Raw genomic sequence first — 13,416 nt, forward strand, 5'->3', positions numbered from 1 at the left:
AGAGCAGTCCTCTCTCACCTAGCGCCCTTGGCCACTCTCTATATCTGGGGTCTCCAACGTTCTGCCCAAACATTTTCTGAAAATAGCTCACCAGTACTTTTCCATCGTGATTTTCTGGTAACAACATAGTAATAACATAGTAATAGCATAGTTATAAAATAATATATATATATATATATATATATATATATATATATATATATATATATATATATATATATATATATATATTTAGAAATTCATATAAATAATTTCCAGTTTTTGGGTGGCATGAATAAAAACGTATTTAATTATTGATAATTATTTTTAGGGCCACTAGTTAAGAGAGTATAATTAGAATCTATTCGTGTATTAACCACATTTAAACATTCATATTTTTGTTGATTTATCTTACAGGAAATACAACAAAATAAATTCAAATTTAATTGCTCATTCGCCTTAGAGTTTCCTTTTTAGGTATTTAGCAAGCTATCCAGCTAACATTTTACTTTTTCTTTGCTAGTTATCTAGCTAAATCTTGGCTTCCTTTCTAGTTAGCTAACGAGCTTTGTTTTTAGCTTTCCATACGGCTATTTAGAAGGCGTTTTGGTATTTTAGCTTTCTCTCAATCTCCCCTTGAGTTTTTTACCTGTTTACCTTTCTAGCAAACTATCAACCTACCTTTTTCTATTTATAAAGCTATCTAGCTAAGTTTCTATTTTAGAAATTCATCTCAAACCAGTTACCCTATTGTGCTATTTCGTAACAAAAAGTAGCTCCCAGCTTGAAAGGTTGGAGACCCTTGCTCTAGATGTATGCCTGTTTGTGTGACTGAGAGGCACCCTTTTAGGTGCTCTCCCTACCTGGACTGTGCCTGCTTCTTTCCTGCCAGGCAAAAGAGAGACAAATCTACACGCACATCGCTGATGGGAAGCTAACGGCACGCACAGCGTGGCGTGGGTTATTTTTTTCAACAACAGAAAAGGAAAATGCCAGGTGCCATCAGAAAAAAGTTTAAGTTATAGTGACCAATGAGATGCAACCAAAATTGTAAACATGTTACTGTTCCTGGACAAAAACCTGTCACTCCATCGTCACTATGGCAAAAGAGCCAAAAGGGCTCTTTGTTACATTACTGATTTTAGGGTTTGACCCACTTGACTTTTACCCTGTAACAGTAAATATAGTAAAATTATCTTGTTTTTTTATAGTGTTGAAGGTTTTTAAAATGTATTTTTTAAAGTTTCTGACTTTATTTTTAAAATATTGTGCAATGGAAAGTATAATTGACAAATTTGTAATTCCGTTACATTGCTGCTCTTTTAATTAACCCTCTTTGTCATGATTACCGATTCAAGGCACCTGTGACTGCCCAATTGGCGCCAACAGCCCTGAGAGACGATTGGCTAATAAACTCTTTTCAAACCCCCAGCTTTCAAGAGATCCCTGTCAGATCGTTGCAAACCGATGCTCCCAGCTCGGCAAGCTCTCACTTTCAGACACTTTTCCTGCCCTGTTTTTCTCTGCCTGATACCCGTTGCCATCCTGTTTCCGGACCTGATTATGCCCTGTTCTGCCATCCCGACGTCCAACCTGTTTTGCCCCGCTACCTGCCTGACACCTGTTGCAGACCTAGTTTCCGAACTCGATAGCGCACTTGCTCTCCCGTTCCGGCTAACGACTAGTATTCCTGCAAATCTACAACGATCCTCGCTCGACACGGAAGTGCCACTTCCGTGTTTCCAGCCACCTGCTACCCTTGTCCATCAACCATCGGGTTGTGAAAGCAAACCCTACTCTCCCTCTTTATTAATAAAAACTGAGTAAACGAGCGCTATTGGGTCCTGTGTCTGTTTCTGGTCTGTGACACTCTTGGCTTTTGTTCTGAAAAGATTGTAATAGAAACATTGCTATTTACTCTTTTATACTGTTAAAGTTTAAAGTTATTTAACAAACAAAAAATCAAACCATTTTTAGTACCTTAAATCTTTGTGCTTGTTTTATCATAAATTTAATTCGAGGTGGAGGGATCAATTATTCAATGATCATGATAATTCCAAGCAGAAAGTATGGGTATTGGATCGGTATTGATCAATACTACCGTATATTTACTTGTATAAGATTGATACTACAGTTCCCAGTATCACCTGCCCTTAATATTGGCTGAAGATCCAAATTTAGTTAACATTGTAAAGAGAGTGAAAAAGAAAAATCTCCCTATGATACAGAATCCATAATTTTGTTGAAGATATACAGTATTTCAAAATAGAACAGTTTGGACAAGTATGTGAAAAGACAATAAAAATGGATCATCGTTGCGTTTAGGAGACATTGTGTGAAATTTACTGCCTCCAAGTGGTAGAAAAAAAAGTCATAAAAAAGATAAGAATTTGAATAATAAGCAAATATCATGTACTATCATATTACTGTGCATTTTCTAACACTTACAGTTAAAGAAATGTGTCTTTATTTTCGAGAACATGAGGCTAACCGAGAGGCATGACATGATCGTCCACTATCTTGCTGCTACCAGTACCTGAAAAAACAAAAACCTTGTGAAAATCTAGACAAAAGAAATTATAAAAAAATTAAGCGGTTCAGTCAACCTTAGTCTCCATAGTTTGTATTCTTCCTTGTGCTTTGTATCACTCGTTTTCAATTGCAATATACAATACAGTGACATCTAGTGTTCAAACATTACAGTGTGTCCCTTTAATTCAACCGTACCATATTGAATAGGATCATGTTTTATCCCCAATCCTATTGTTATATTCTCCATTCCTTGGATTGTTTTCCTCATTAAGTATGGAAAATCATTTAAGTACTTTTGATGGAGATGTTTGTAAAAATGTTGAGCTTTTTTCACACCAATACCTTTATTTAATTATTAAGCTTGCGTTGTGATCTTTTTATAAAGTCCATCCATCTATCCATTCTTTGTCTTCTACTTATCCGGGGTTGGGTCGCGGGGGCACCAGCCTTAAAAGGGAAGCTCAGACGTCCCTATCCCCAGCCACTTCCTCCAGCTGAACCGACAGGATCCCGAGGCGTTCCCAGGCCAGCCCAGTGACATAGTCTCTCCAGATTGTCCTGGGTCGCTCACGGGGCCTCCTGCCGGGGGGGGCATGCCCGGAACACCTCCCGAGGGAGGCCTCTAGGAGGCATTCTTATCAGATGCCTGAGCCAACTCAACTGGCTCCTCTTAATGCGGAGGAGCAGTGGCTCTACACAGAGTCCCCTCTGGATGACTGAGCTTCTCACCTTATCTCTGAGAGAGAACCCAGACACCCTGCGGAGGAAACTCATTTCGGCCACTTGTATCCGGGATCGTGTTCTTTCGGTCATAACCTACAGTTCATGACTCTAGGTGAGGGTAGGAAAGTAGATTGACCGGTAGATCGAGAGCTTTGCGTTGCGGCTCCGCTCCCTCTTTACCACGCCAAAAACCTGTCACTCCATCGTCCAAATGACGGCAGACGCTGCACCGACCCGTCTTTCAATCTCTCGTTCCATCCTACCCTCCCTTGTGAAAAAGACCCCAAAATACTTGAACTCTTCCACTTGGGGCAAGATCTCATTCCCAACCCAAAGGGAGCATGCCACCCTTTTCCGGCTGAGTACCATGGTCTCTGACTTAGAGGTGCTGATCCTCATCCCAGCAGCTTCACACTCGACTGCGAATCGCTTTTATAAAGTCAAATACTTTAATAGCCATTTAGAGCTTTGGTTTTAGTTAGGTTAATAGAGATTAGAACTAAAGGCTGCATAGCCCTCAGAGCTAGCTATTGACTATCCTCTTTACCCAATGAGTTATCCGCTACTGTTTAAAATGTGGGCTTTAATATAAAAACACAGAGTCCTCATATTTTGTGCTGGAGAAAGTGCCACCAAGTATATAGTTGTTTTTGTTAGGTAAGTATGAAAACCTTTCAGAGATTATTTCACTGGATTAGAGGTAAGATTGGTCATAAAAACATCCTGGCCGGCAGTTATTAAAAACCCGAACCGGCCCAAGCCCAACCAGTCAACTTGATTTAAGGGACTGAGCCCGAAGCATACCCACAATTTCATATCTCATTTGTGGGGACTCAGCAGGACAGAGGGGGATTCGACGAACGCATACTGGGACGAGCGCATTCCAGCGTTGAGCCTGTCGTGCGACGAGCACGCGCTTATTAGAGCACGCGCAGATTAGAGCCCATGCGAACAAGCGCAGATAGAAAAAGAAACAAAGAACAACAGAAAGGTGGATGATTTTTTTTAAAAAGGCAGCGTGAGAAAAGCCCTGCCTGATCCCAACCCTAATGTAATTATTGTTCATTTTAGGCCCCACCCAAATTTTGGGCCGGTTTTGAACTAGGCTTGGGTTCGGGCCCAAGATACCTCTACTCGATATGTATGTGGAGCAAGTTTACCCAGCAGTCAGATGACACTAAAATCAATAATCTGCATTTAAGTAGCGCAGTAATAAATCAAGTAGTAACTTCAGTAGAGTTACAAAATGTCATCAAAAACAGTACTCATTACCGATAACATTATTTGCGTTCCAGGACCGCGTTCCTACAACATGCTAGTCCAAACAATGTTGATAAGCAACATAAACATTGATGAAATATCTGATGAAGTCAAGCTTTAGTCTCTGAAACATTACTTTTTAGAGACATTTTTATTATTTTATTGTTATAGTAACTGCAAACAAAAATAAAAATATCACATCAGGATAATTTTATGTGTGTTTTTATGTTTTTTGTAAAAATAAAAATAGGTGGCGATTATCAATTTTGGTCTCTCAAAGCAGTTATTGATATCTAGGATATCTTGCATTCGTAGTTTTTTTTTGTATTTGTTTTTGTTGTTTGCATTCTGTGAAAGATATACAAGTTCTGTGATTTGGGATTGGTGTTACTTTTTGAATTTAAAAAGCTCAAGTACCTCTCTATGTAAGTGCCTAATTGTATCTACTGGGAACCTCATTTAAGAACCCCCGCAATCGAGTATTTAAAGGATGTTCTTACAATATGCTGTTTAATTTGGATCTGTATTTGTTGTGACATTTTTGACTCTGATGCCTGTGATTGCATGCACATATTGCATGAAATAGAAGAGTTCTGCTGAGGTTGGGCTCATGTCTGACTAAAGCATAATTGCACCAGTGCCAGATTCATCATCGTGTATAAAGAGCAGCGTGTGCTCATGAAAGTTGGACATGTGCTTGCGCTCCCCATCACGCATTTGCCGGCCCTTGTCGATACAGCCCATAATGTTGCAATCTGTTTTCTTTCTATTTACTCTTCAAGTTACTGTCACAGATAATAAATTCATTATCCCTTAACAACAGCAAACGTGTTAGTTCCGTTCCTGCCAATTTTCAAGCAACACCTGCTGCATCCTATCAATTTCCACACTTCACTCTCCTTGTTTTAGCGTTGAAATCGAGCTCGACATCCTTCCAAGCGGCTTTGTTATTTGCTTTTGTGAGGAGGCTCATTTTGTTATCTCCGTTGAGCACTGATGCGATCCTCATTCATGGCTCTTATAAGGAGCAACCAGAAACTGCAATTAGAAGAAGGAGAACGTGTTTTGTTTGTCCTAGGAGATGTCATTATTATGTGTGTTTACTCATTTGTTTTTGTTTTCTCTGTGAAGGATGTTCTCAATGCAAAAGCTGCTTAGAATATCAATAGAAGTTCAGATGCATCTAGCGCATGAAAAAAATCTCCTCAGGTGCAGATGAAGCAACCACAGCATTATTTCACTTTTTTTCCCCTCTTTTCCTTGTCGAGCAGTATGGTGATTTTTAATCACCTAATATCATGGCACAATGAACAGATTGCTACTGCAAGTGGAGGCCACACGAGACCAAACAAAGCGAGGAAATCAGAAAGGAAGCTCGCTCTAATTAAAAAGAAGCCTTCATTGCATGTTTGTTTTTGAATTGTTTTTTGTATTGTATGTGTATATATATATATATATATATATATATATATATATATATATATATATATATATATATATATATATATATATATATATATATATATATATATATATATATATATATATACAGTGCATCCGGAAAGTATTCACAGCGCTTCACTTTTTCCACACTTTGTTATGTTACAGCCTCATTCCAAATTGTATTAATGTAATCTCTTATCTCAAAATTCTACACGAAATACTCCATTATGACAATGTGAAAAAGTTTTTTTTTTTACTTTTTTAATTTATTAAAAATAGAAAACTAAGAAATCACATTTACATAAGTATTCACAGCCTTTGCCATGAAGCTCAAAATTGAGCTCACGTGCATCTTTTTTCCACTGATCATCCTTGAGATCTTTCTACAGCTTAATTGGAGTCCACCTACAGTAAATTCAGTTGATTAGACATGATTTGGAAAGGCACACACCTGTCTATGTAAACTCCCACAGTTGAGTGTGCATGTCAGAGCACAAACACCAAGCATGAAGTCAAAAGAACTGTTTGTACACCTGCGAGACAGGATTGTCTTGAGGCACAAATCTGGGGAAGGATACAGAAAAAATTCTGCTGCTTTGAAGATCCCAATGAGCACAGTGGCCTCCATTTTTCGTAAATGGAAGACATTTGGAACCACCACGACTCTTCCTAGAGCTGGCCGGCCTTCTAAACTGAGTGATCGGGGAAGAAGGGCCTTAGTCAAGGAGGTGACCAAGAACCCGATGGTCACTCTGTCAGAGCTCCAGCGTTCCTCTGTGGAGAGAGGAGAGCCTTCCTGAAGGACAACCATCTCTGCAGCAATCCACCAATCAGGCCTGTATGGTAGAGTGGCCAGACGAAAGCCACTCCTTAGTAAAAGGAACATGGAAGCCCGTCTGGAGCACCTGAATGACTCTCAGACCATGAGAAACAAAATTCTCTGGTCTGATGAGACAAAGATTGAACTCTTTGGTGTGAATGCCAGGCGCCATGTTTGGAGGAAACCAGGCACCGCTCATCACCAGGCCAATACCATCCCTACAGTGAAGCATGGTGGTGGCAGCATCGTGCTGTGGGGATGTTTTTCAGCAGCAGGAACTGGCAGACTAGTCAGGATAGAAGGAAAAATGAATGCAGCAATATATAGAGATATCCTGGATGAAAACCTGCTCCAGAGCACTCTTGACCTCAGGCTGGGGCGAAGGTTCATTTTTCAGCAGGACAACGACCCAAAGCACACAGCCAAGATCTCAAAAGATTGGCTTCAGAACCACTCCGTGAATGTCCTGGAGTGGCCCAGCCAGAGTCCAGACTTGAATCCGATTGTACATCTCTGGAGAGATATGAAAATGGCTGTGCACAAACGTCTCCCATCCAACCTGATTGAGCTTGAGACCCTTTGCAAAGAAGAATGGGCAAAACTGCCTAAGGATAGGTGTGCTAAACTTGTTGGATCATATTCAAAAAGACTTGAGGCTGTATTTGCTGCCAAAGGTGGATCAACAAAGTATTAAGCAAAGGCTGAGAATACTTATGTAAATGTCATATCTTAGTTTTCTATTTTTAATAAATTCAAAAAAAGTAAAAAAAAACAAAACTTTTCACATTGTCATAATGGAGTATTTTGTGTAGAATTTTGAGATAAGATATTAAATTAACAATTTGGAATGATGCTGTAACATAACAAAATGTGGAAAAAGTGAAGCACTGTGAATACTTTCCGGATGCACTGTATATATATATACCCTCGAGAGGAGTGACCGACAGTAAGACAAACACATACAAAAACAAATAAAATAAAATAGGGAAAAAGTAGCAAAAAAAAACACACAAAATCTTTTGGACCATGGCCAACCTTAATGCCCAAACACCCAAACAAGTCAAGCACCTCGGCACCCAGGTTGGTCATCCTTTCGTCCCTCCAGATGCAACGGGATTCAAGAAAGCGGCCATGTCACTCGCGTCAGAGTGACACAACACACTCTTCTGTTAAACAGCAGGGTCCGACAGCTTTCACTGGTTTACCCCTGCAGCATCACACGGGTGCCCTGCCCATCCCTGTGGTGAGGGGCCTGCTCTCACTGGGAGGTGTGAGAATTCTCCGACCGTGGTCCGCTGCGTGTCGTAAGAGGCGACTAATGTCAAGGGGGCTAGTGGACTGGGGATCCTCTCCTCTCCATCTCTACTACCTAAGACAGGGGTGTCAAACCCATTTTAGCTGAGGGCCACATGGTAGAAAATAAATGTCACGGGGGCCACCCTAGTAGATTTATGAGAAAGAGAGAGGAAGACGAAGATAAAGAGAGAAAGATAAAGAGAACAAGGAAGACGGAGTAAGGAGTGAGAGTGAGAAAGAGAAGGAAGGAAGGAGAAAGAAAAGGGGAGATAAATTGAGTGCATAATATAGAAAAAAAGAGGGTGAAAAGAAACAAGGAAAAATTAGAAGTGAAAGGGTGACAGTCCAACAGATAGAGAAAAATAGTTAGTGTGAAAAAGGGAAAGCGAGAGAGTGAAAGAGAAGGTAAGAAAAAAGAAAAAAAGAGAGAAAGAAAAAAGAAGAAAGAAGGACAGAAATAATAAAAGAGAGAGAGAAACAGAGAAAAAGAGAGACTGAGCAAAAGAAAAAGGGAGCGGTAAAGAGAGATAATAATATATAAAAAAGAGGGGGAAAGTAACAAAGAAAAATTAGAAGTGAAAGGGAGAGAGTCAAAGAGAGAGAGAAAAAGAGTGAGTGTGAAAAAGAAAGGGAAAGCAAGAGAGTGAAATAAATGGAAAGAAAGGGTAAGAAAAAAAGAGAAAAAAAGAAGATAGAAGGACTGAAATGATAAAAAAAGAGAACGAAACAGAGCAAGAGATCGAGAGACCGATAGAGATAGAGCTTTAGCTTGGCTTTGGCTACACCTGGCGGACATATTTAAAACTGCAGCTCATTATTCTCTCTCGCTTCTCTCAGTGATTTCTGGCGGGCCGGATCAAAACCCTAGGTGGGCCTGATCCGGCCAAAGGGCTGGATGTTTGACACCTGTGCCCTAAGAGACAGTAAGGCAAAGAAAGGGGGGCGGGAAACCGAAAGGTCTCACAAACCCTAGTCATAGGGTCGCTAAATGTGAGAGGATGTGAAAGTAAAGCGACTGAGTGGAAGAAAGAGGATATCGGAAGGATGATGACTAAAAGGAAGGTTGATTTGTTAGCCTATAGTGAAACAAAGTGCATATATATATATATATATATATATATATATATATAGAGAGAGAGAGAGAGAGAGAGAGAGAGAGAGAGAGAGAGAGAGAGAGAGAGAGAGAGAGAGAGAGAGAGAGAGAGAGAGGGAGAGAGAGAGAAAGAGATATTGAAAGCCTCATGTCCCCCCTGAGATTCGTACTTCATTTACTATTCCTTAAAGAGTTATGGCAAGCTGTGGAAGTAAACGATATATGGGATATAAATACCAAAGTATTACAAAGAAAACCCATATTAAAAATGAATCGAAGATGTCAGGACAGTTTTCTTCAGGGATTCACACTATAAACTGAAATGTTTTTTTTCAATAATCTTTCCTGAAAGCATCGTTCAAGTGTCGGAAAGTGATGACCCTAGAAACCTGCAAATACCTGTGGGGCACTTGCACCTCTAATAAGATCACATGTTTCGGAATTTTGAGGTCTGGTAAAAAGTGCAGTCGAAATCTTCAAGGGAGCAAGATAAACTTTTCAGGGTTTTTTTTTTTTTCTTAGAGATGCATACTTGATACATATTCCTTCTACACTAAGTGATTTTTAAGGAATGGCATTGAAGTAATCAATAGAATATCGAACATTGTGCTCTCTCTCTCTCTCGTTTTCTCTCTCTCTCAATCTCTCTTTCTTCTTTCGCTTGATATTCAGTCACTCACTCAAAAGTTCCATCTTGCTCCTATTGTGACTTGTTTTGATTTCCCCACAGCTTCCCTCCTATCACGAATCTTTGTCTTTCCTTTATTAGTCCCCCTTTGTTCCTTGCTAATTTGTTGCCTTTCTTGTCATGTTCCAAGCAACTATTTAACAGCGCTGTTGTGTACCCAGTGTACCGAACCCCCTAATAGACCTCCTACACTTCGGATACTTCGGATGAACTTTTGAACTGTCGACTTTGCTGTAAGATCCCCAAATCTTTCGCCTCTCTATTTGGTGGGCTCGTTTGCTCCTGGTGTTCCGGACACTGCTACCTCGCTGTCTGCCTTTCCTGGTGATCAAGACTGCCCTAATAAAGGACAATCACTTGGGACTACTTCTGTTTTCCACATTGTGCTTTTGCACCATCCTGAAAGAGTTCCTGACAAGGTATTACAGACCAACTTGTCACACATTAACATATTTTTTCTAACACTGTTGCTACTGTGGGTAGTTGAAAATTACCAATATTATTGTTATTCTTAATGACAATTCAAAGTGAAAAGTAAACACATTAGAGGAATGACGGCATACCAAGTCCTTTTGGCTATGTTGGGGCCACTTCAAAAATGGAAAAGACGGTTCAGGTAAGACTAACTTGGCACATTTTTGTCATTCCCATGTTGAAGCACAGTGCTAGTGAGCAAATGGTCACTAGTACTATGATTTAGCCATTTTATAAGCCCCAAATGCTGAGTGTGTCCTGAACTATAAACAGTTTCATGTGTTTTAAAAAATTAATGTTAATGTTAAAGTCTTGCCACTGTCTCTCATGATCCTTGTTCAAGGGCTTAGGTTTGGTATGGTTACCACTTTATGTACTGGCATATAAGCCTACATCGCATAGAAGCCTACACCCTAAAACTGCTTTAAAATAGCCACATACTAAAAGATATTGAAGTAAACATACACACTGACCAATGGAAGCATGATTCTTGGCATGTGCACTCTTGAGAGCTCGCATTTGATCATTTACAAAAGACACGCCAATTCAATCATGTCTATAATTTTCAAACCATTCGAGGATCTCTATTTCTGGGTACTGTCTGACTGTTTGATCCGAGTTGTTTAGGTCACAGGTTTTCGAATTAGGTGAACATTCGAGATTACAAAGATGAACACACATTTACTACAGCGCTGGAAAAAAAAAAAAAAAACGAGGACTGGGTCCTGAAAAATGTCAGCCCTAAATTTCTAGACGACAGCACCACGGCAACCATAGAGCGGAGAATAGTGCCAGATTGAAAAACAGATTGGCCCTCATGTGCTGTTTTCATTGGTGCTTACTGCGGTAATGGACCAAATTGCATTTGTCTGTTATCGTTTCTCGAGGATTAAAGAAAACCATAGCCTTACATTGACGACGATTACACAAAAAAAGTGTAGCGGGAAGTTGGAACGTCGGGAGTATGTTGTGCATATTCAATTAAGTACTGTTAAAACACCTGTTTTGTTACCTTTATGTATGCTATGGGTAATGTTGGCAGAAACATTGACTAATTCAACCCAAAAAGGGTGTCATTTTACACACGTTAACAGTGATTTTTTTATTTTATTTAGGGATTTATGTCAAGGAAAAGATGAGCACGCCGTTTTTCTCAGTGCCGCCACAAAAAAAGGGATAAGCCGCCACAGCCTATTAAAAGCCAAAGGGTTTAAAATGCAGCAAACATGTAGCAGCTCGTAGTCTTGAAATTACTATAATATCCGCGGGGACCAAACCATGATTACTTCATATTGGTGAGGACACATCCTCTTTGTCCATGCAAAAAATGTTGCCCTTGCCCAGGCCATAGTTATCGTGATTGGTGAAAACAAGACCTGTTGTTCGACCAAAGGAAGATTTGTTTAATTATTTTAAGCAAGAAAGTCAGCCACAAAACATTTTTACAGATGTATAACGCAATTATATTCAAATATCAAGTTTGTGTTCCTCTTTTAACAGATAGGATGAAAAAGTTGATAATGTGGTAAGCTGTAAAACGTATTAATTTTAGTCCCTGCATGGTGACCTGCTCACATTTCAAGAAACGTTTTTTAAACTTAATGATAAAGTTTCCGCACGTTCTCGTCTGTCAGCAGATTATCCAGGTGGATGTGGGATCAAGTGGAAATGTGCGCAACCTCGTGTCAGTGCGGCCAATCTTATTGGTAGGAGACAAAGCTCCATAATGAGCATGGAGGTCAGCATTTTCTATTTCTGTGACTACACCAGAAAAACACTGTATCTGCACATTTACACATGAGAACACACATGCGCGCACCCGCACACACCGGCAATGACACACAAAAGACAAGAACGTCGGCTCTTCAAAAGGAAGACTTGTCCCATTTTATTTTCTGCCAATTGCAATATTATGCTGCCATCGGCAATAATATATCTTCCTTTTTCAAGCTGACTCGTCATGTATGGAGATGACAGACTTAAGAAAAAAAGTAGTGGTAAAACATCACTTGCTTACCTAAGCAAGAACTGTCTTTTAGCCGCACAGGAAACAATGCAAACAAGCATTTGAATTAGGCACGGACGTCAGTCAAATGGTTTTATGTGAACGGACAATTTGCAGTGTCAACGTCATACTGCTCTAACATTTCCAACAATTATTTTCACATACTGCTTAGCCTTGGAAAAGTGGTTAAAACAAATGTAACAAATTATCATTCAGCATACTACATGTAAGCAGAAAAAAATAGTTATCAATACTAGAGCAGGGGTAAATAACATGTCTCTCGAAGAGAGTACTGTCACGATTACTCATTACATTCACCTGTGCCCGCTCATTTGGCGCCAGCTGCTGCTGGTTACCTGATTGGTTCCCCGTCCTATTTAAGCTCAGTCCTTTCACTCGCCTGTTGTCATTCCAACAGCAAACCTCTGTTTTTACAAGGCAAGCATTTTTGACTCCCGTCGGCCCCGTTTTTGTCCCCCGTTTTCCACTGGTCCGTTCCCCGTTTGTGTCCTGCTACGACCCGTTTTTTGACCCCGACCACGTTTTGATCTCCCGTCCCGGCTAATGACCCAATTTTTGACCCCGACTATGTTTTAAACTCCCGTCCCGGCTAACGACCCGTTTTTGACCCGACCACGTTCTGATCTCCCGTCCCGGCTAACGACATGTTTTTCCGTCTAATTACGCTCCAATTTCCCGCTCCGGAAGATCCATTTCCGCATTCCACTCACGCTCCGATCCCGTGAGTGGCATGCTTCCCGCGTCCAGCGAGCACCGGATCGCTGGCGCTGACTTTCCTCTTTATTTCAATAAACTTGTGAGTAACGTTACGCATCTGGGTCCTCCTTATGTTCTGGTCCTGACAAGTATGTTTGTAGCCCATAGTCCCTTTATGATCAATTTGAATTTCCAGCAAACATTCAATGGACTTTTAACTCAACGTTTTATTAATTCAAAGAATAATTGCGAGAAAAGTACTATTCGAGGCGTCATTGGGAAATATGTTTTAAATGAATAATATTGATTATTTTGTCAATTACCTGGGTAATAGTGTCCAGTACAAATGCTGTGTTGCATTGGATTTGAGAACCCTGAGTGATTAA

Source organism: Urocampus carinirostris, chromosome 8 (assembly GCF_059441175.1).
Source record: "Urocampus carinirostris isolate Australia breed hairy pipefish chromosome 8, RoL_Ucar_1.0, whole genome shotgun sequence".
NCBI lineage: Eukaryota > Metazoa > Chordata > Actinopteri > Syngnathiformes > Syngnathidae > Urocampus > Urocampus carinirostris.